The sequence below is a fragment of the Cricetulus griseus genome, chromosome 2 (assembly GCF_003668045.3).
Source record: "Cricetulus griseus strain 17A/GY chromosome 2, alternate assembly CriGri-PICRH-1.0, whole genome shotgun sequence".
NCBI classification, from domain to species: Eukaryota; Metazoa; Chordata; class Mammalia; order Rodentia; family Cricetidae; genus Cricetulus; species Cricetulus griseus.
In genome coordinates this window covers 284,595,670-284,619,319 of record NC_048595.1, presented here as the reverse complement: position 1 = coordinate 284,619,319, position 23,650 = coordinate 284,595,670, and the positions used below count along the sequence as shown (strand labels likewise).

Genomic DNA, 23,650 nt, shown 5'->3' with positions numbered 1-23,650 from the left:
TTAAGCTAAAAGAGCTAGAGAGACAAGCATAATATAAGGCTAAGCATTCATAATTATTAATAATAAGTCAAAAAGTCTTTGTGTCATGATTTGGGAGCTGGCTGGTGGACACACACACACATTTCTGATTACGAAAGTAATGTGTTCATTGCACAAACTTAGAAAAGTACCTATGACCCAAATGCTTCCAAGCACCTTCTTGATGGGCAGGTGTGCTAGTGTTTTTCTTCTTGATGGGCAGGTGTGCTAGGGTTTTTTCTTCTTGATGGGCAGGTGTGCTAGGGTTTTTTTTTGTTGTTGTTCTTGATGGGCAGGTGTGCTAGGTTTTTTGTTCTTGATGGGCAGGTTGCTAGTTTTTTGTTGTTGTTGTTGTTGTTGCTGTGACCTAACACATGACAAGAAGCAGTTTACGATAGGATGGATTTATTTGGGGTCATGGTTTGAAGGTGTTGACTATCATGTTCGGGGCACAGCAGAACTGTTCATGGATTAGCAGCAGAACTGGGGAGCTGTTTGTTCACATCTCAGTGAACCAGGAAGCAGAGATCTAGAAATGATGGCTGTCTTCCAGCTTCTCCTTTTTCCTGTTTGTTTGGCCTTGGTCCCCAGTTGGTGGGATGGTGCCATGATCAAGGTGGGTCTTCCCACCTCAGTCTCTCTGGAAACACCCACAGATGAATCCAGAAGTGGGTCTTCCAGAAAATTCTAAATATAGTCTCACTAACAGTGAAGATTGACTATCACTCCATGTAACCAGAGTCTGGGCACAATCCCATACACAACAACCTTGGTCCAATACAGAGAGAGAAGCCACAGAAAAATTTAAATTAATATGAAGAAGCGTTAGCCTCAATGAGGCTTCCAGTCATGAGAACTGACTAGTAAGAAGGAAAACCAGAAGAAAACAGAACTGGCAGGTGCCACGACTCAAACAGTGGTGGAGGGGTGTCCTTAGAACTCTGGGGCTACAAGAGGGCACTGTTGGGACAGTCACATTTGAACTGAGTTCTGAAGGAATGGCTGAGAAGTGGACCTGTGCAGATCAAGGGCCCTGAGGCTCTCTACTGTGGGGGAAGCAGCCAGGACACTCTGAAGAAGGCAACTCAGTTCAGAGTGACAGGAGATAAAGACAGAGAAGCTCGCAAAAGCCAGCCACAGGTGGGCATGTGGATGTGAAGGACTTGGGACATTAATTCATCAATAAAAGACACCCCTGCAAAAGGGTTTCAGTGCTATCAGTTGGAGGGTACATTCAAGAAGAGTCTACTTGGGAGACTTATTGGGAAACCAGACCACGCCAGTACTGAGGACAGAGTTGAGCTTGGATACTTAGGAGATAACAGGTGTGCAGAAATTATGTATAGCCATATCCTGGTTAATGGGCCCTAGACAGATACTGTGGAATGAAGAGAAATTAAAAAAAAAAAAAAGTGAAGGCAGGTTAGCAAAGAGAACTGAGAAAGGGCCAGGAAGGAGAGAGAAAGGAGAGTGGTGCTGATGCTTCGTTATCTTTGCCATTAGCTCATCAGCTTGCTTACAGAATAAAGCTAAGGCCATCTTCTCTTGGTGACAACTTCACGTTTCCATGCTGGCACAGGAAGGACAGCATGAAGGTTTAAAGATACTGCCCTACTCTCCTGACCACCTCCTCCATTCACAGCCATCAAGGTATCCACGCCACTCGGTTATGTGAACAGCTTTGCTCAAAGTTAAAGGAGATTGGCTCTCTAGCATATACATGCTGACATATCTTAGAGACCCGTTATGCTTAACTTACACAGATGCTAGGGAAGGGGTCCCAGCCAATGCACTCTCTCATCTCCAGTAACTCAGAACAATTTTTGACACATACATTGTACCTAGAAATATTTGTGGGGAGGGAGAAGAAACTGGGATTAACATGTAAAACAATCTTATTTCTAATTCAAATAAAAAATGGGGAAAAATTAAAAACAAAAACAAAAACAAAAACAAAAGAAAGACAGAAATATTTGCAAAATGAATTCTGTCAAGCATGGTGGTACGAGTCCATAATCCAAGTACTTGAGATGGGTGGATAGAGAGTTGGAAGGCATCCTGGGCTACATCCCAAGACTCTATTGAGAGGAATGGGGAGCAAAGAGAGAGAACAGACAGAGGAGTGAAATTTAAAAAAAAAAAAAAAAAAAAAGCTTTGCATTTTGTTGGGCTTTCTGATCACAGAACACTGGTCCAATAGCACAAACGATCCTTCCCTGACTCCCCAACAAAAAGTTTCTTTAGAACACTCTTCTCCCTATTTGAAGGTCAAGTGATAGTTCTTTTATTCCATTCTTTCCTTTTACAGCACCTGAAATGTCCTTCTGCCATGTAAACCCTCTGACTCAGCATTACCAACACATAAGGGACACACACACACACACACACACACACACACAGAGAGAGAGAGAGAGAGAGAGAGAGAGAGAGAGAGAGAGAGAGAGAGTCATAAGCTCCATAGAAAATGACTGATTTGAATTCCTTCCTCCTGGGAGCCTAGATGCAGTCTGATAGTCTGTTTGTAGAAGACACCAGGATCGCCACCCCACCCCCAGCTCCTCCTACTAAAAGCGCTGCTTTTCCAGGGCTGATGAGAGGGTTCAGTGGGTAAAGGTGATTGCTGCGACAGCAAGAGTTCAATCCCCAAGACTCATATTGTAGAGGGAAAGAACAACTCCAAGAAGTTCCCTGGCCTCCACACACAGGCACACACACTACTAACTCAATCAATCAATCAATCAATCAATCAATCTTTAACGTGCTTTTCTATCACTTGATTCTAAGAACACTCACAGGCTAACAAGCAGCCTCTCTTCCAGGACCCCAGGATTTAGGAAGTGGGCAACAGCTGTACTGACTCCAGTCCAGCCATGTGTTGGGCACAGCTGGGCAGTTCTGCCAATGGATTGAGCTGACTCTGCAGAAGTTGAGGATCTGGAGGGCAGCCTCTTCCCTTTGATGATCAGTGGCCAAATGTAAATGGGCCTCTCCTGGCCACTCAGGAGCCTGGACAAGTTACTTGACTCTGTTTCCAGTCCCTACAAAAAAGAAAGATGAAGGATTAGTTGGAGTCCCAAAGTAGCTGATTTTAGCCCAAGTCTTTTCTGCCTTCCTTTGCCTTCAAACTACACGCGCGCACGCGCACGTGCGCGCGCGCATATGTGTGTGTGTGTGTGTGTGTGTGTGTGTGGTGTGGCATGTAGTTGGGTGGTATGGCCAAGTGTTTGTAAACTTGTGCATGGAGAAGGGTTCTCTTTTTGTTGTCTGCAACTTATTTTAGCAGTTTCCCTTCCAGCTGACAAGGCACTAGAATGTCACTTATACATCCTCCATACGCTACTGAAAACAACAAAAGCATCTTACGGTATCACCATCCATAAAGAAAGGTCATGCTTTGTCCCAGGCACACTTGGAACAATGTGACTTGACACTGTTCAGTCTACAAGCTCCATGCTTAGAAACTATACAACCGATTTTTTTAAGCTCACAATGTTTCAAATACATTTATTATTTGTATTAGGCTGCATTCATAGCTATTCTGGGGAATATGTAGCCTGAATGCTACAGGTTGAATGAACCTGAGGCACTCAGCCATTCATGGCTCAGAGTCCAAATTTTAAACTTTATCAGTGCCATAGAGAATCTTCTCTAGCCAGGACCAGTACCGTCCTTACCCATCCCTGACTGGAAAGCAACCCCAGGCATCTCTGAAGAAACAGCAGACCTCAGTGGCCCCTAGGGAAAAGCATGTCATTCTTAAGTTGTAGGTGGGTAGAGCTTTTTGTTGTTTGGTTTTGGTGGTGGTGGTGGTTTTTGGTTTTGATTTTGGTTTTGGGGGGTTGTTTTGTTTTGAAGACGGTTTCTCTGTGTAACAGCCTGGCTGTCCTGGAACTCACTGTAGACCAGGCTGGCCTTGAACTCACAGAGATCCACCTGCCTCTGCCTCTGGAGTGCTGGGATATAAGACGTGTGCCATCATGGCCCAGCTGTTTTGGGTTCTTGAGACGGGGCCTTACTATGTAGCCTAGACTGACCTAGAGCTCAATATGTAGCCCAGATTGGACATGAACTCCGATCCTCTTGCCTCTGCCTTCAGGGTGCTGGGATTATAAGGGTGCTTTGGTGAGTTTGTGAGAAGGTTTTGAATGGAGCAGTATGAATTGCCCATTCATATCAGCCTGGCTCTCCGGATGTCCAGATACAGACAGAGTGCAGTGCACAGACAGACTTAAACTAGGATTCTTCACTCTCCAAATCCTAGGAAAGGTTACCAACACCACTGATTGTCTAAATGAATGAAACTCATATTAAGCTTATTACATTTTGAATAATGCATACAATTAGACAAATAAACCAATTTTAAAATGTAAAAGTTAATATTCCCTATAAAAAATATAAATCCCAGGGCTGTGACAACACTGTATATCAACACTGGCTCACCACCTGGTTTTATAGCCAGCAGTTATTTTCACAGTCCCTCATCCGAGATATGCTGAACACACAAAACACACAAAGCTGCAGTGAGACACAGAGACTCAGTGTGAGCACGCCTTTGTGCAAGCTCTTGTCTATCCTTGGTTTTCAGCTTGACTACATTCGGAATTAACCAAAACCCAAGTGGCTGGGTATACCTGTGAGCGATTTCTTTCCTGATTAAATCAGTTGAAGCAGGAAGACCGCTTTTAATCCTGATCTTTTGAGATATGAAGACACAGCTTTAATCCAGGCCACCCCTTCTGCTGGCAGCCTGTATAAAGGACATGGAAGAAGGAAGCTGGCTTGATCTTTGCCTGCTTGTCCTCAATTCCTTCTCTGGCATTACAGCCTACTTCTTCCAGCATATACTGAGAACCAGCTGAGATATCCACCTTCATGGACTGAACAACTCTCCAAGGATTCTTGGACCTTCTATTGGCAGACAGCCATTATTGGACTAGCTAGACCATGGCCTATAAGCCATCCTAATAAACCACATATATATGTATATATATGGGCATATGTGTGTGTGTGCTATTGAATATATCCCATATATATGTATATACATGGGATATATATGTGTGTGTGGCATTCTAATAAATCCTATCTATACACATATATAAGCCATTCTAATAAATCCCATATGTATTTAGAATGATATATATATACATATATACATATACATATATCCCATACATGCACATACATACACACACACTATCAGTTCTGTTTTTCTAGTGAACTCTAGCTAATACACCTTTCTCCTTAACTTTTCTTTTACAGCCCTGAGACCTACTCTTCCAATTTGCAGGTTCCACAGATCTTGTATTCACACTTCCTGGAAGCTTTCTCTGGTTGGATTCCCCTCAAGTCCCTCTGACTCCCTCTCAGTCCTCTCTTAAGACTAGTCATGCCTACCCAGCCCTGGCAGTGTAGCCTTCCAGGCTTTCCACTGTAGAGATGTTGCTTTTTGTTGTTGTTGGTAGAAGTTCTGGGGCTTAGACCGAACATTTCTGGATGCTGATGGCAAGGGAGGGAAACAGACTTCTGCTTGCCCACAAAGATCAGTTGAGTTGCACTTGATGTTGAGTGTTGTTGGCACAGGACCATCTAGCATATGGATGGAATCTTTGGAGAGGCAGTAGTTTTTAAAATCATACTGTCTACAAAGTGGACTTGAGTGACAGTGTTGCATAATGTAAAGTTTTTTGTCCCAGCTAGTCCCACCACCCTTCAACCCCCAAATAAACATACAGAGACATATATTAATTATAAAACTGTTGGCTTGTGACTAGGGTTTCTTATTGGCTAGCTCTGTCTTAATTATTAACCCATTTCTATTGATCCATGTATTTCTACATGGTCTTGGCTTACCGGGAAGTGCTGGACCTGCTACTCCTTTGCCTGATACATGATGACTGCTCAGCATCTCCACAGAAAAGAGAGAGATTTCCTGTTTGTCCCTGCTTATATCCTGATTCTTCCCAGCTATGCCATTTCCTGTCTGGACAATCAACCAATCAGTGTTTTATTCATTAATAAGAGAAATATATCCAGAAGAACATTCCCCATCAGTGTTGGAATTTGCAGCTTTTATCTGTGTAAGAGAGTTACTGAATCTGTTCAGGTGTGATGGTGAGGGGGTGGACAGACAGACATTGTCGTGAAAGTTCTCCAAAAGTGTTAGAGATTGGGGAGGACATATAACTTGGAAGCTTGAGTTTCAAGGATAAGGAATTAAAAGAGTTAAAACTGAACTTACATTCATTTTATATCATTGCATATTTCTTCTTAATAAATTTTAAGAGGAAGAAAAAACCTAGGGAATCAAATAATGAACATATCAGCATATCAGTACATATAGACTTATGAAACCTGTTTAAAAGACTAAGGCTATTACACTTATTTTTTATTTTGGGGTGTGTGTGTGTTTCATCTTTTTGTGGGGGCACAAGACTGGTGTAGCTCAAGCTGGCTTGAAACTCACTATAGAGTAAGGATGACCTTGAATTTCTAAGCCTCTTACCTTCTGAGTGCTAGGATTACAGGTGTGCAACACCACACCTGTTCCTCCTACATTGCTGGATACAGAGCCCAAGGTTTCATTCATGCAGAGCAAACCTAAGTTATGTCTCCAGTTCTGCCCAGCCAACCTCCATTTAAATGTTATGCCTTCACACATAATGTAAACACATATTGAATTAACTAGTGCATGAATAAAGGAATTTTAATGTTTTAAGTTTGGAAAACAACAATAACCTTGGTGTAATTACTTGCTTTTTACCCAAAGTATCTAATTATAATTTTATGTATGCCACAAAAACTAAAAATCTAATGCAGACTTTTAAGTTGGACACTTACTTTCCTATGGGACTGGCTAAAAGGTAAGATTATATCATGCCTCTGGTAAACAACAGTGTGGTGGTTTGAATTAGAATGGCCCTAATAAGTGCATATATTTGAATGCTTGGCCCACAGTTGTTGGAACTCTCTGGGAAGGATTAGGAGGTATGGCCTTGTTGGAGAAGGTGTGTCACTGGAAGTGGACTCTGAGGTTTCAAAAGTCCATGCCATTCCCAGCTGGTGATGTCTGTCTCTCTCTCTCTCTCTCTCTCTCTCTCTCTCTCTCTCTCTCTCTCTCTCTCTCTGCCTCCAACTTGTCGATCAGGATTTATAGCTCTCAGCTGCTGCTCCAGCACCATGCCTGTCTTCTTCTGGCCATGAATGGTCATGGACTCACCCTCTGAAACTGTAAGCAAGCCTCCAATTAAATGGTTTCTTTTACAGGTTGCCTTGGTCATAGTATCTCTTCACAGCAATAGGACAGTAACTAAGGCAGATAGTTTTAAATAGAAAAGGCAAGAACATGTAGTTGATAGCTAACTCCTTATGATCTCCTTATAGCTAACTCTCTAATGATCTCCTTCCCTCCTCATTCCCACCTCTCTCCTCAGCTCCCAGGATGCAAGTTGGTGCTGTGCTTGTATATTTATTAAGATTTCTATGTTATTTTAAAACCAGAGTCTTGGCAAACATATTCCCCCACATTGAATCCCCTACTAACAACAGACAGCCCACTTTGAACAAATAAGCCACTCTGGGAGAGATGAAAGGGACACTCAGGACAAGGGGCTGCTGCTCTCTCCTCTCTTCATCCCATACTCAGCCAGCAATGGCACCAAAGAAATGCTAACATTGCCAAGAAGTCGTCAAAAAGTCTAACCCACATTATGTATTTTAGAAAACTTAGTTTTAAGTTTTGTTTTGTTATAGTACATTTGGTTTGGTTTCTTTGAGTGAAGGTGTCACTTAGGTCAGGCTGGCCTCTAAGTCACTAATATAGCTGAAGATGACCATAAACTTCTGATCCTCCTGTGTCTATATTCCATCTGCTAGGATTAGACATCCAGCATTTTCTTTTCCCTAAGACAGGATCTCATGTAGCCCAGGTTGGCCTCAAACTCTTTATGTAGCCAAAGATGGCCCTGAACTCCTGATTCTCCAGCCTCTACCCCCCTACACACACACACACACACACACACACACACACACACACACACACACACACACACACACACACACACACACACTAGTGTGCCAATATGCCAGTCTTTTCAGGGGTGGGATGTACATGGTATCCATCCACCACCAGGGATAGGACCCAGAGCGCCTGTCTCCTAGTCAAGCACTCTACTCAACTGAAATGCTTCTCCAGCCCAAAACTTGGTTGAAACACATTTTTCTTTGTTTTGCTATTTTTGGTTTTAAAGAAACTGGGTTTCACTCTGTTACCGAGACTGCCTTCTGACTCTTTGGCTTCAGCCCTGGCCTCCTAAGCTGCTTGGGGCCATACACATACACCGCCACACGCAGAACAAGTAGAGTTTTCCATAACAAGAAGTGTTTATTTTTATTTCTTTAGGTGCTATGGATGGAGCAACTCAGCAAGCATTCTACCACTGAGCCACAGACCCAGTCAGGAGGCCCTACCGGGACCTGAAATCTCACTAAGAGATACCACTGCTCAAACTCATGTTCCTAGTGATCCCTGACAAGCAGTCAGTGCCACTCAGAGGCTGTACTCCAGTCCTACCCACTTGATCAGGGCACTGAGGATAAGCCAAGGTCAGCCAGTGGTGAGGGAAGCCCTGGGGGAGAAGTCCCTCTCCTTCTCAGTTAGAGGGAGGTGACAGCACCAGTCACAACAAAAGGATCCTGGAAGTACATAGGGCACATCCGTCATAGAGGACAAATGGCTCACTGTCCTACCAGCTTGTGTAAGAATAAGTAAATGTACAATTGAAGAAGCAGAAGACTGGAGGTCAGAGTAACCCCACAGCATCTCTTCTTCACTTATGACTTATGCATAAGGTCCCATTTTGCTTTTACTTTCCCATCTGATATTTTTATCAGTACAAAAGCAGTAGTGGGGGCTGAGGCTGTATCTCAGTCACTAGAGAGCTTGCCTAGGATGCATGAAGTCCTGGGTTCAATCCCCACTATTGCCTATTCTTGTAGCACTCAGGAAGTAGAGGTGGGAGGATTAGGAATTCAGGGTCATCCTTGGCTACACAGGAAGTTTAAGGCTAGCCTGGTCTATACGAAATTGTCTCAAAGGAAAAATGATAGTCGAGATTCCCAAGTTAATCATCACTGTGACTGCACGGATGTTAATTAACTTGGCTATAGATGAATATGATGATCTAGCACAAGGCCAAATTGACAAGCTGTCCCTGGCCTTCTTTGGTCCATCCTCAATGCCTCCTTTAGATCCCAGGCAAGATATCATGAATTAAACAGCTTTGAGCTTTAGATGAGAACCTGTAGGCCCAGGACTATCAGTGTTTTAGTTGAAAAACTGACAATCCCCTTGAGTATCAAAGGCAGGAAGCTGACCACCGGAATCTCATACCCACTCAGAAACTATGAAAGCTAGTTGATGAAGGATTTCCATACCAAGAGGACAGATAGACAGACCCTGATAATGACTGTTCAAAGGAAGACACTGTCACAGCACAGGTAATTTCAGCCACTCCCCTCCCAGTGAGACCTTGGGCCTGGGAACTGTTTTTTTTTTTTTTTTTTCTCCTGCAAAGTATACATGATTATTTTATGCATCTGTTTCCTAGGTTAGTATAAATCCTGACCCAAGCCAATTTCGGCTAGCTTAACCAAACCAGAACTAGATTTGCAAATAGTTCCAAACACTTCCAAGTGTCTGATGCAAATGATGCCTGAGTGGATGTCAGTTTGGGGAGTCCACAAATGGAGAGAGACAAGTCACCACACTGTGTGCAGGAGTCCCATGAATCAAAAGGTGACATGGGTTAGCCTTGTAAGGAAAACTCAAGTACAAATCCCAAGTTTAATATAAATTTTGATTGTGGACCTAGAAATGTAATTGTCTTTTCCGATAACTTGTCTGTTTACAGTTAGTAGACTGTACTGTCTGCTAGGACTTCCAGAATAAATGATAGGCAACAATAGGAACATATTACCCCACAGCTCTGGAAGCTGGAGGTGTGACACCTAGATACCGGCTTTGCTTTGGCTGATGTTTCAGGGGACAGCCCGGGGCATGCATTTCTCTTGGCCTCTGGTAGTTTCAGGTGACCCTTGGTGTTCTGTGGATGGTAAACAAATCACTCTGGTCTCTGCCTTTGTAGTCATGAGGTGTTCTTCTGTCTATGTGGTCTATGCAAGCCCCATATCCCTGAGCTCTACTCCAGGCTCTGTCTCGTTTCTGTACTTCTGATAACTCAGGATCCCTGCCAGTCTCCCACTCCTCTTCTCTCCAGGTAGAGGTGAGATGTGGTGGAGACGATGCATTCTCCTTTTGATTTTTGTTTGTTTGCTTTGAAGCAAGGTCTAGCTTTGAACTTCTCCTCCTTCTGTCTCCCAAGTGATGAGATTATAGGCATGTGCCACCAGACCAGGCTCTTCTTTTTTCTATTAAAAAAAAAAAAATCATTCCTCTACTAAGTGGGGGCTTCCCAAAGAGGCCCACAACCTTACACAACTAACCCTAAAAAGCATGTTTTGATATCTCCAAATGTTTTCCCCATTCTTGTGTCCCCATTCCTATCAACAAGGCCTAATTAGGAGTCACAGGACAAAAGCCAGAATGGCAACCATCTAGTTTCTTCCTGTCCCTAGTCCCAGCTCCCTCACCTTAGTCCCAGCCCTGAAAATGAACTCATCTTGGTGTGCACCCATAGAACAGCATGGCTTTCCTTTGAAATGCCCTGAGCAATGTTCCCAAGATAGAAGATCAGCTTATATTAGTCCAATCTTTATGATATGACAAACAAATAGGGAATATGAATGAAATGTTAACTATACACATAGCATAGGCTTGCAGGTTATTAAAGAGCTGCCCAGACTCTGAGATGAGAAAAGGAGAGGTTGAAGAGGGACCTAGCCTTCAGCTTCTGTTTCTCAGAGGCATTTGCCAGCTATGATGCCCCAAGATAGTCAGAGAAACCATGTCTCCACCAACGACATCCAATAAAGGTCTGGCCTGGGAATAGAGCTGTGAGGAAACAATTAATTAAAAAATAAACAGTTGCAGTTAGAAAAGAGTAGAGCAGCCACTGTTACCAAGAAGACATCCGAAAGCCACTCCAGCTGGGAGCTGGAGAGATAACTCCTGGTAAGGCTTGCAAAGGGATGGCAGAAAGAAGGCCCTGGGAGGTGTGATTTATAGCATTCCAGCTCTCCAGCTAATCTCCAAGCTTCTCTGGGTGTGCTTACACACGAATCTTCATTAATCCCTACTGCAGTCAATCAACAAAGGAATTAGTACCTTGAAGACTTTGCGATTCACGGTGTTCTTTCATTCAGCATGGAAAGCACTAAGACAGCAAATTCCTCCTCAGTGCCCAGCCCAAGGCTCAGGGCCATCACTCCAGACCTGACCCTTCTACCGCCTTCATCCCTGTTGTTGTTTGTTCAGCTCACCTGCTGCCTGGAAACTTCTGGGTGTTGGCAGCTGCTCTTTGACACCAGGTCCCATTGTGGGAGTTCCAACTCCACGCCTTGCCTTCCATTTCTTTCTTATTTTCATTTCTTTTAAACTGCTGCCTCCTTGGCACAGTCCCTTGAGTAACATTGATTGCTCAGAACCATCTGCTTCCAGATGGATAGCAATAAGGGGTTTCCTTCTTAGCCTCCTGAGATGATAAGGTGGGCAGGAAACAAAGCATGGCTTAGTCTTTTATTTTTATTTACTTACTCATTTTTTGAGTCAGAATCTCACATAGACCAGATTGGCCTTGGACCATCTATGTAGCTGAGGATGACCTTGAACCCCCAGTCCTCCTGAGTGCTGGGATTACTACCTTACTCTCAGCTCTTTTATTTTTGTGTTTTGATATAGGGTCTTACTCTGTAGGCGAAGCTGGCCTAGAAGTAACTACCTAGTCCAGGCGAGCCTGGAGCTTGCTGCATCCTCCCTGCCATTGCCTCCTGGATGTTGGGATTACAGATGTGAGCTGTTAGGCCTGGCTTGGTTTAGTTGTTTTAATAGGAGAACACGCAATCCAAGTTTAAATTGTTCAAAGATTCGTCGCACAAGTACATCACCGAGTCCAGTGGTTTGTGTGAACTTGACATGCACCCCAGCATGGTTCCTGTTTGGGGTTCTAGACTTTAGAGAAAGGAGTCTTGGGGCCTCCTGAAAGCTCCAGCCATTTAGTATTGCAGGAAATAACTACTGTGCAAGCCATGTTTTTAATTTATTTGTACAAAGAAATCTTTCCCGGAGGGTCCCTTGGTTGTACATTCTGTTATTAAAAGTCTGGCCCATGGGTTCCAAACCTGGGAGCTGAAACATCCTACTGATAATATTTTTACAAACACAGTATGAGGTTGAAAGCTAGAAACCCTTGTTCCTTCCATGCACATTAGCACCCCACACTCCTGTTGGCTTTCATTCATTAACTTCTTAGTGTACACTCAAGAGCCAGGTACCGGGCAAGACCCTCAGCCCAGGAACAACAAGGCACAGCTCCTGCCTTGGAGAAAGTTCTAGTCGAGAGTAGCATCAGTGGAGGTCTGCTCCTTCTCCAGACTACTGCTGGGAGCTGTGGTGAAAGGACCAATACCTACATACTTAGCATCCTGCCAGCCACGAGGAAAGCAAACAAGCTCATCCTTGGGGTCTAGAGCTATCTACCCCTTCTCCATCAGTCTTGACGGTTTTCACATGGCTATAGTGTGATAGGTTCATGCCATGGCCCTGTCAGATGTGTGTCTCAGCATGGTGAGAAAGGCCTTAGGGATGCTTTACTGACTACACATCAGAGCCCCAATCAAAAGAAAAATGGGAAATTCTTCACATGTTAAAGCTTTGTTGCATCCTGGTGTTTTCTTCCTTTTGTTTTCCGACTAACCCAAAACTATGCAGCCTTTATTTATCTTCTGTTTCTTCTTTTGTTTACTTGGCAGTGCTGAGGATCAAAACCAGGGCCTTAGCCTGCTAAGCATGTGGTCTGTTGTAATGAGCTGCATCACCGGCCCTGTCGCTGTTACTAAATAAAAGGGAAACGGTGTCCCTGTTGAGTCCACTGACTGTGGAAAGAGAGAAACAAGGAAATCAGATTCTGAGAATGAACACAGGCAAGCTGGGGGTGTGGCCCAGCTGGTAGAGTGTGTGCCTAGAACGCAGAAATCCTGGAGTTCAATGTCCAGTACAGTATAAACAAGGCATGGAAATCCGAGATTGTGATCTTGGCACATGTGGGAGGAAAAGGCAGGAAAATCAGAAACTGAAGGGCATTCTCAGCTACATAGTGAGGCCAGCCCGAGAGGTGTGAAGCTCTGAATAAACAACAACAATAAAAAAAATGGTAGTCCAGGTTCCCACAGTGTGGACACTGCGGGACTCTGCTGGACCCAGAGAAGTGCTGCATCCCGATCCCAGGCTTGCCACAATGCTTGCAGTTCAGACGGGTCTGACAGCAGGGAGAGGCAGCCAGGGTGTCGTAGGTATACTTGGTTCCCAGCTGGTGCCAGCTGCCATCCCACCAGGACTTGCAGACAGTCCACACACACTGCACACAGCTACCACTTTGTTAGACAAACGTGACAACCACTACACTACGGAAAACACCTATCAGCTACCATTTTGTGAAGCCATTCTCTTCCTTCAAAGTTCTCGAAGCTTACTGATGAAAGCTTTGCTTTAGTAATAGCTATTTTATTGATATTATTACTTTACTATGTATGTTTTTAGGGAGAACATTCTGGGACATTAATTCCTTTTCTAATTGAAAGCAGAGTTTGCTTTGTATATTTGTGCCACTAAAATGAGGGCTGCCCCTAGCCCTGTCTTGATTCCCAAATGTCAGTGTGTGGTTAAGACTGGAGCCCAAATGGGAAGTCGTGCAGATTTTGGTAGGGTTTCAGTCTCCTGCAATTCTAAGGTAGTAGGAAGAATGCGTGACATTTAGGTGTGGGTTCTGTGGTGAGACTAAAGGTGAGGTGGGAGTTGGGAGGAAGCTTTTACTTAGCTCTCTAGTAGAGACCCGCTGTTAGATGCTTGGGCCTTGGGGAAAATGAGTGACAAATGAATGTAGGTCTGAGCCTGAAGAGCCTAGGCTACCTGGACTCTGTTCTTCAGTTCAGGTTGAGGTGCAATTTACTCCACTGACAGGTGATTTGAGAGTAGAGTGGAATGCTCTTTGTTTGCTTATAAAATTTAACGGTTTTCATACCTGAAATAATATCCGAATTATATGACACTTGAAAACTGCCACTGTTGCAAATGTTTTAGGTGAGCGGAATATAACAGGTCTTGGGAAGTGAAATTGGAAATGATGCACACTGAATCGAGAGGGCAGAAAGACAGAACTTGGTTATTTGAATTGTTTCTCTAGACACTAGTCAAAAAACCTACAGAAAATCTGCACATGCTGTGGTTTTGGTGGGCATGGCTTACAGCTTGCATGGCTGAGTAATTGTTTGGTATCCAGATCTTCTCAGAGGTAAACCTCTAGCCTAACTGTGCTACAGAACCAGTCAGGCCACACTTCTCATTTATCTACTGCCACATAAACACATTTAATACTGAGTTTCCGAAATCAGAGTTGACCTGAAGAAATTGGTTGAAATGATGAAGAACAGCTTTTATTCTTTTAAAAGTGTGTTTCGTTTTGGTAGCAGTAATGCAAAGAGCATATCTGAAAATAGATTATCCCGGAGATTCCCATGATCCCTTATTGTTTATTTAAAAAAATTACCTGCAGAAGACCAAGTATTCCAAAACCAGCCCCTGTTCACTAGAACCTGGAGGCTTCAGTGTGCTGAAGCCATTCCTTGTAGAATTAGAATTGGAGAATTACTTCTCATGAAGGAATTTGATAATTTCAAGTACAACACAGAAGTATACGCTAAAAGAATACTAAAAATAATTATTTCATAAGTAGGCAAATGTGGGGTTCCTGTAAATATTTTATAACACTTACTTGGTTTATGCCACCCCCAGGGGATTTTCTTTTCATAATTCTAAGCATTATTGCCAATGAGTTTTAAGTTCTACAGAAGTGCTTGTTTTGTTTGAAACAATAGCATTAAAGAACTTGTGCTAAACAAAAAAAAAAAAAAAAAAGAAGGAACAAAACAAAACTCAGATAATAGAGATGATAGGATGATAAGAGCGTTCTAAAAAACAAGAGGATGATAACTGGGCGGTGGTGGCACACACCATTAATCACAGCACTCGGGAGGCAGAGGCAGGTGGATCTCTGTGAGTTTAAGGCCAGCCTGGTCAACAAAGCTAGTTTCAGGACAGCCAGAGCTGTCACACAGAGAAACCCTGTCTCAAAGAAAAACACACACACACACACACACACACACACACACACACACACACACACACACACGGACACACACGGACAGCCAGCTTGCATTCAGCTTCTCTGTGACAGTCTGGGTAGAGGAGACATGGCGCTACATAGTATATATACTACATAAATGCATGAGACGCTACCTTGTGGAGGCTGCCCTGCACAGATAACCATTAATCAAGGCACCTGTTCTAGCATTTATGGCAAGGCAATACAGCACAAGGTCACCAAGGTAAGCTCTGGGGTCAAACTGAGCTGACAGAAATGCCACTCCATCGCTTTCAGCTGTCTGACTTAGGGCCCATTACTTGGCCTTCCTATGGCTTTGCTTTTTCTCCCATACAAAGTGGGACTAACACCAATGATGAGTGTGTGTGTGTGTGTGTGTGTGTGTGTGTGTGTGTGTGTGTGTGTGTGTGTGTACTGGGTGTACTGGGTGTACTGGACATTGAATCTAAGGCTTCGTGTGCCCTATGTAAGCACTCTCCCTCTGAACTACATCCTCAGACCTTTTTGTATTTTTATTGAGATAGGGTCTCACTAAGTTGACCAGGCAGGACTTGAACTCACTCTATACCTCAGGAAGCTCGTGAATATGAGATCCTCCTGTCCCTGCCTCCCACCTCTCTGGGACTGCAGGCGTGCACCATCAGGCTGGGTTTCGTGGAGTTATTGGGAAGCATCATTACAAACATACAAGGCCTTTGTTCATTTCCCTGGCCTGTGGCAGGTACACATTTGAAAAAATATTAATATTTCTAGCGTTTAACTATAAAATTTCCCAAAATTACAAATGGGCTTTATGTGTAACTTGCTATATATATATGGACCATTGGGAATTCTCAAAGTTTTAAAGGAGATAACTTTTCAATATAAAAATAAACCGGCCTGTGTGGGCTCTTAAAAAAAAAATGGCATTGCACAGCGTTGTATCCTGGTGTTCCCCAATTTTTTTTTTGCAAGTGAGAAACAGTCATAAAAGTCAAACACAACTGCACCTTCCACACTAACATGTCTCCCCACATCTGTTTTTATGCATCCCCTGGCATCTATTTAGTCTCTCTGCGAATAGCTTAATTATATGAAATTAGCCATTTACTATGTAGTAAGAATGTACCAGGAGAGAGCAGTCAGGCATTCCGGCGCTCAGGAAGTGTTCTGGAAGGGCCGGGGATCAGAAACAGGAAATGCCGCACGTAGAGTAATGAGAGCCTGGCGCAGCACTGTGAGTGGGCTCTCGTGTGGCTCACACTGGGTTTCTACATCCAGGGAGGCTGGACAAGTAGGGTGTGTCTTCCTCACAGACACAATGGATTGCTCCCAATTCTGCAGAGCCCTGAAAAATGTTTGGAGCAGCCCCTGCAGACACACACCCCTTCCTCAAACGGCAGCGTGGTTTATGTTTGGTGCAGCCCCTGTAGACAGGAGACCCTGCCCCTGGCCCCATGGCAGTGTGGTTTAGATCATCATGAAAGGCTTGCTGCAAATTCTTGCGATGTTACTTTGCTCCCACAATGGAGTAAGAACCTGCTTCCTGCGTTTTGTTTCACTTAGTATTTATGACACAAAAGGCTCTTGTGATGTGTAAGTGTATGTGGAGTCTCTGAGGTACCAGGAACAAGATGACAGGGAAGCCCACCTCCATCTGAGGTGCAGAGAGGTGGTTCTGCTCTCCCAGCACTGCATCATGGTGCATTAGAAAAACAAGAACCACCCACTCAGCATTTCCCCAGGAAAGAAATAAAAGCTTGCATCTTCTTCATGGAGACCCACCCACAAACTAGAATAAAAAATATCTATTCAGACCTGGCTGTGGTGGTGCATGTTTGTAATCCTAGCACTGGAGAGGCTGAGGCAGGAGGATTGCCCTTAGTGCAAGACCAGCCTAAGCTACCTAGTTGAAGCCAGCCAGGGCTACAGAGCAAGACCATATCTCAAAAGATAAAACAATCCAGTATGTGTCTTAGTCATGGGGAACTTTATAGAATATGCAAAACTTTGGATTTGATACCCAACACAGAAAACGAACAGAGGAAAATCAGAGCACAGCACATGAATGACAGCTTAGAAAAGAGACCTATGTTAATAGAGCGACTTCTTTAAAGTAAAAGTGACTCTGAAGGGAAAGCCAAAAGACAGACTTGGACTACAACTCATGAATTCAGGCAGTTGTCTCAGGAAAGTCCTTAAATTGTATTGATGGAAAAAGGAAGAACTTTTTCTTTCGTTCTGTCTTTCTTTAAGATCTATTTATTTTGTGTATATGGTGCTCTATGCTCTATCTACACATAGAGTCAACATGCCAGAGGAGAAGAACATCAGATCTCATATGGATGGCTGTGAGCCACCATGTGGTTGCTAGGAATTGAACTCAGGACCTCTGGAAGAGCTGCCAATGTTCTTAACCACTGAGTCATCTTTCCAGCCCCCAGGGAGGACATTTTTCTAAATACTTGAACATAGGCTTAAGCATGATGGTGGGGAGAGAGAAAGAGAGAGAGAGAGAAAGAGAGAGAGCGGGGGAAGAAAAAGACATGAAGAGCAGGGCTGTGGGCTTCTCAGGGAAAAGTTGCAGTAAGGAAGACATACCTGAGTTCGGGCACTGGCTTCTCAATGGAGGGTAGTCTGGTCTTTGAAAATACAATAGCCCTTTCATGAACCTTATCCTTAGAAATATACCAGTATAAATAAGGGAAATTTTTGTTTGAAAAAAAAAATTACATTGCCCAGCATCTGCTCAAAGTCTACCAATATCTAAAAGGTATTTACAAAAATAGGAAAAGAGTCAGTGTCCTGACATAGCACAGATGTCATAGGTCAGTCTACATGTGTCTACTGATTTATAATAGGTATTATAAAACAAGCACTATTTTTCTGTTGCTACAGGTTCAAAACCGCTAAGTTTTAAAAGGGAGTCCAAGAAGACTCGATCACAGCTCTAAGCTTGTGACCCTGAGTGTTCCTGAGTGTTCAGCATCTTGAGGTGTCCTCAGCATATTGACTGCCACCAGTAAGTAGGTGCATTGATTGGTGGTTGATAAGTGCCTAGTGCCCATTCTAGGAATTTGTTTTCTCATTGATGTCCTGAGCCCTAGTCGGCACTAAGGAGATGGAACACAGCTGATAAAGCTAAATATCAACACCTACTTAAGGTAACCCAAGTTGCCAGTCAAAAGCAGAATTTCAACAAAAGGCCAACTCCTCTATTAAGCTTTTTTTTTTTTTAAAGACATATTAACCAGTTTATTATAGGCCCCGCAGAGTAGAGAGAATAAGAAAGAAGAGAAACAGGGTTAATGGCTGACCGCCATGGCCGGTCGCCATAGACAGAGAGCTCGCGTAGGTGGGAAAAGAGAAGAGCAGAGGAGAAGGTATAGAGCAAGCTTTTAAAAGAATGTACTGCCCATCGCTGGGAAACGCCTGCTTCAGGAAGCTGGGCTTGAGTGGAACTTTGTAGTAGTAGTCTGCCTGCCACAAATACGAAAAGTCCCTGCGGCCATGCGTCATCTGTAAATCAGGAGGCACCTGAGATTCTGTGGCTCCATGGCTGTCTCTGCCCACACAGCCGCTGAGAAGGCTGCCGTGGCCCTTGCACTTGCACCATACCACCAAGGGAACGAAGAGGCGCTGGCACTGAAGTGATAGGGAGAAATCAGGTCCAAAGTCTAGGTCCCTGTCCCCAGAGAAGGTTAGGGATGGAGAAGAAACCTGAGCATGCCCTCGTGGGAATCATAATCCAATTGGAAAGATAAGAGACCCTGTGAGCGTGAGCGGCAGGTGGCTGTGAGGAGGGCAACCTCAAGGTGTGGGAGTGGTTGAAAAAAAGGAAACACAGCAGATGAGAGGAGGAGAAGAGGGTGTGGGAGGGGAAAGACCTGGAGCAGAGGTCATGCTGGCATAGCAGTGGCCTGTAGGTCACATGGAAGACAGACAGACATCCCCCATCCCCACCCCCACCCCCACCCCCTGCTAGACACCTGGAGCATCAAAGGTTCCTGAAGAAGAGACGAAAAGACAAACACAAGCCATGCTAGATGGGAGTGAGAAGTTGAAGTCAGTCGGTTAGGGACAGGGCCCCAGGACCACGGTCAGCATTTTGGTTCCTGGGTTCAGTGGTGCATGTGTCTTCCCAGGCTTGCTCCTGGATATGGGAAGATGATATTTCTATTTATTATTTTTTTTAATCTCACCTTTTTGGGCTTCTACCTTACGTACTTTAAATGGGCCCACTAGTGTAACAGAAAGTGCACCTGACACATAAGCAACCTAAAACAGGAAGAGTTAAAAGTTGGACATGCTGGCTCACATATGTGATTCCCATCCATGCTAAGACAAGAGGGCTGCCACAAGTTCAAGGACAGCCTGAGCTACACACATGCAAATACAAGGGCACGTTTTTACTCTCTAGACTTCCACAGTGTAAATCACGAGGCTGGCTCTGATAATGAGGCAATAAAACAGCCACTGCCTGAGCCCCTGGCCTCTCAGCAGGCCTGGGGAAAAGGTTTATCCTGGATCCTCTGGCAGCTGCTAATATAATGAGGAAGTAATAGAAGGAGCCATCCAGGAAGGAAGTCTGAAGGCTTTGTGAATTCTCTTTCTTATCCAAACACAACAAAATCTCCTCAATGCTAGACTGTGGGCACAGGCTGTGAAATTCCACACAAGCTGAACCCTCCCAATGTGAGAACTTTCGCAATGAATTTATCTGTGGAGAATCACACAGGAAATCAGAGCACTTCACAAGAGGAGGGGAAAGCAATGCTGAAATCAGTTGTTTCTTTTTTCTCTTTTCTTTTCTTTTCTTGTGCGTGGAGCAGAACCTAGGGCGTGGAGCAAGCTAGGAAACACTTATCCAACCAGCCAGCTGCGATGTTTTTAAAGAAAGCTGTTCCCAGCCGAGAAAGGACTTCAGTAGGATGGTGCATGCAAGAGAAGCAGGCTGCAGACCTGTAGAAGGAAGCATGAAGCGGTGGCTGCCTGCAGAGTAGCCCCAGGAGGAAGCCACAGACCGCTGTGAAAAAAACAAGGTGCGGGAAGTAAAGGTGCCTTTAATCCCAAAGGGTTCTCACAACTCCAGCTACCGGAAGAATTGTCCTCTCTCTCTTGCACGAGATTGATCCACGGGGTAGACATTTCAAAAACAGCCCAGACTTCTGGATAGGTGGGCCTTTTCCCTCCAAAGCATCTCAGAGCCTTGAAGAAAGCAGCAAACTGGGTGATGCCAGCTACCATGGAGCACACAGAGTGGGGGACAGGGAGCTAGGCTTGAGCAGTGGGTATTTTTTAGGACTCTTGGGGCTGGTCTCAACATTATAGCTCTCTGTCTTTGCAGGATGGTCACATTCAGGCGGGCTACTCCTGCTCCCTGCAGGGGTTGTACACAGATAAGCCTCTGGGTTCCCTAGGCACATGCAGAGAGTGGCCACACACATGGGACACTCACAGTACTGGGAGTGGACACACGTTGGGGCTGTCATGACCATGTCCCTTCATGTCTGCATGCTGTGTTGAGGACACTGGTCAGTCGGGTGAGGAACACAGACTAAGATGTCATGAGTAAGAGGAGATGGGGGCACAGAGATGCGGGCACCACACATCCGTTCACTCTGGAGAAAGATGAGATCTCTGCCACCAGAGTCACACACCATGGGCACTGCAGAGGTACAGGACTGGGCAGATTTCTCCCCAGACACAGTAAGCCAGATCAAGCTAAATTAAAAGTAAAAGATCAGGTTTATTGGGCAATGCACTTCCGCGTGACCTTCCAACCCCCCACCCCACCTCCGCCCCCCCCCCCCGAGATCGGGTGCAGGGGAAGAGGGCAGGAAAAAGAAATCACATGGCCATCCAAAAGGAGGGGCTTAAATACCCTGGGGGCCTATGGGGAGGGGGTCTCAGGAGGGTGATGATGGGTCTTCCACACACTGGGTTTGTGCCCAACTATTAAGGCTTTGGGCAGGGATTGAGAAGCTGGCAGTCTCAGAGGAGGAGCCACCGCTTGGTGGGGTTTCCTGACAGGGCAGGGTCTGGAGAGAGAGAACTGGGGCTGAGCTGGAGGTTCCTTGAAGGAATTTATACTACAGCAATGCTTTGGGAGCCTCCAAGAGCACAGCGAGCCTTGAAGGAGTGCGGCATCTTCCTGGCCTGGTGATTCTATGGCAGGTCCCACAGTGTCACAGAACATTATACTTGAACCCCATTCTTTTAGCAGATTAACTCCCCAAAAGACTCCCAGAAGCTATAAAAATCATTCTTGAAAAAGTTGTGTGGCTCCGGTCCTCAAGGTTAAAAGTGTGTGGTTTTGAGCGGCCAACACTTTCCTGTGTCGAACTCTAATTACTGACAGATAACACACAGCACAGGTGTGTATTGTCATGAACCTGACACAGGCCTCACACCTTCACACCCAGCTCTCTACATATCCCCAAACCATGACTGTCAGCATCTTCACCACCTGCATTTTAAAATGAGGACAGTAGCTGGGAAGAGATGATGTCCAAGGCCACTATTACTGAACCACAGATTGGGGTTTGAATAAACCAAGTAAAGCCCTGAGGTCTGTACTTTTGTCACCACACTGTACCTTGTATCTTAGGAACAAGGAAGGGTCCAGACCCAGTGACACAGACCCCCGATCCCAGCTACAAACTGCAGAGGCAGCCTTGGCACCCTGAGCATTTCTGTCTTACATGTCAACTTCAGAGCTGGAGGGGGGTAGTAGGCGTGGTGGTCTGAATGTAATTGGCCTCCATAAGCTCATAGAGAGTGGCACTATTAGGAGGTGTGGCTTTGTTAGAGTAGGTGTGTCCTTGTTGTGTGTCATATGCTCAAGCCATGCCCAGTGTCTCAGACCACTTCCTGTTGCCTGGGGGATCAAGATGTAGCTCTTTCTCCACTCTCAGCTCCTACTCCAGCACCATGTCTACCTGCATGCCACCAAGTCTCATCACGATGATAATGGACTAACCCTCTGAAACTGTAAGCCACCCAGCTAAATGTTTTCCTTTATCAGAGTTGCCGTGGTCATGGTGTCTCTTCACAGCAATAGAAACCCTACCTAAGACAGTAGATATTATGCTTTATATGTAAAATATGCCCCCCAGGCTCATTTATTTGAACACTTGGTGCCCAACTGGTATACTGTTTGGGGAGGCGGGGTCTAGCTGGAGAAAGTGGATCACTAGGGGTCAGCTTTACAGGTAATGGTCTTACTTATGCTTTACCTGCTTCTACTTCCTATTCTGACAAGGGGGGGTGTGAGGAATACTGAAGCACACTAGTGCATCCATGAAGCCATCTGCTGCCATGCCTTCGCCACCACTATGGACTATCACCTCAAGCCATGAGCCAAAATCAACCTTTCTTCCTTGAAGTTCTTATGTGAGACATTTGGTCACAGGGTGAGAAAAAGAATCATATAATGGGCCTGATGTAGGTGGGGCTCTTGTCCTACCTTCAGGCCAGACTTCTCACTAAGAGCTCATAGAGGCAAATGGAAGTCACTACTGACCTCCAGTTGTAGCCAGGCTGCTGAAGGTGAACAACTTCACAACCTCCTGGAAGCTTAGATGCTCTGCAATCTTCTGGATCACCATGTCCTGAAAGAAAGCAACAAACAGACTCATTAAATTATTAATAGTGAACGATCTCAATTCACACGGCATTAAATGAAACACTCACACTTCATGGGCAAGGTGAGGTACAATTCAGAATGAAAGTCTGTGTGATACCTGCAAAAGTTCTCTATTTGAGGTTTCTCTTATTTTGGTAAGAGCAAGTATCCCTTCTACTGGCAGTGGTGGTAGAAATGGTAGCAATGTATCCTTCATACACAATGGTGGTGAGAAATGGTTGCAGTGTATCCTTCCTATTCAGTGATGAGAAATGGTTATAGTGTATCTTTCCTAGGCATGGTGGTGGCAGTGCTGGTGGTGGTGGTGGTGGTGGTGGTGGTGGTGGTGGTGGTGGTGGTGGTGGTTGGTGGTTGTGGTAAATGGTAACAGTGTATCTTTCCTTGGGGTAAATGATTACAGAGTATCCTTTCTATTCAACAGCGGTGGGAAATGGCTAAAGTGTATCTTTCCTATACCATGGTAGTGAGAAACAGTTATGGAAAACCAAGGTTGACAATGGGAAGTTGAAGAAACCACTGTTGGGATGTTTTTTCCCTTGTTGGTTGTGTTCTGGTAAAGGTAAATTGAAGGACACCCCAAGTCTGTACTTGGAAGTTCACAATTTTGTGCAGGACACTCTTTGTATAGTAGAAGGGACAAGATGCAGTCTGTCACCTACAGCCTAGCAGCCAG

General features: G+C 44.7%; 1 protein-coding gene across 4 annotated transcripts in view; it reads right to left on the bottom strand.

The window, feature by feature from the left end:
• Positions 1-23,650, bottom strand: part of Tiam2 (TIAM Rac1 associated GEF 2) — a 239,052-nt gene that overhangs the window by 192,675 nt on the left and 22,727 nt on the right. Inside the window, exons 2-5 of one of the 4 annotated variants that reach the window (XM_027401037.2) lie at positions 22,855-22,942; positions 6,257-6,313; positions 5,869-5,998; positions 2,812-3,056 (exon numbers count right to left, since the gene is read on the bottom strand). The gene's annotated coding sequence lies outside the window, so the exon portion shown is untranslated. Of the gene's footprint in view, positions 1-2,811; positions 3,057-4,649; positions 4,782-5,868; positions 5,999-6,256; positions 6,314-22,854; positions 22,943-23,650 lie in introns of those variants that run through there. The other 3 variants (XM_027401039.2, XM_027401038.2, XM_027401041.2) reach the window with 3 other exon arrangements.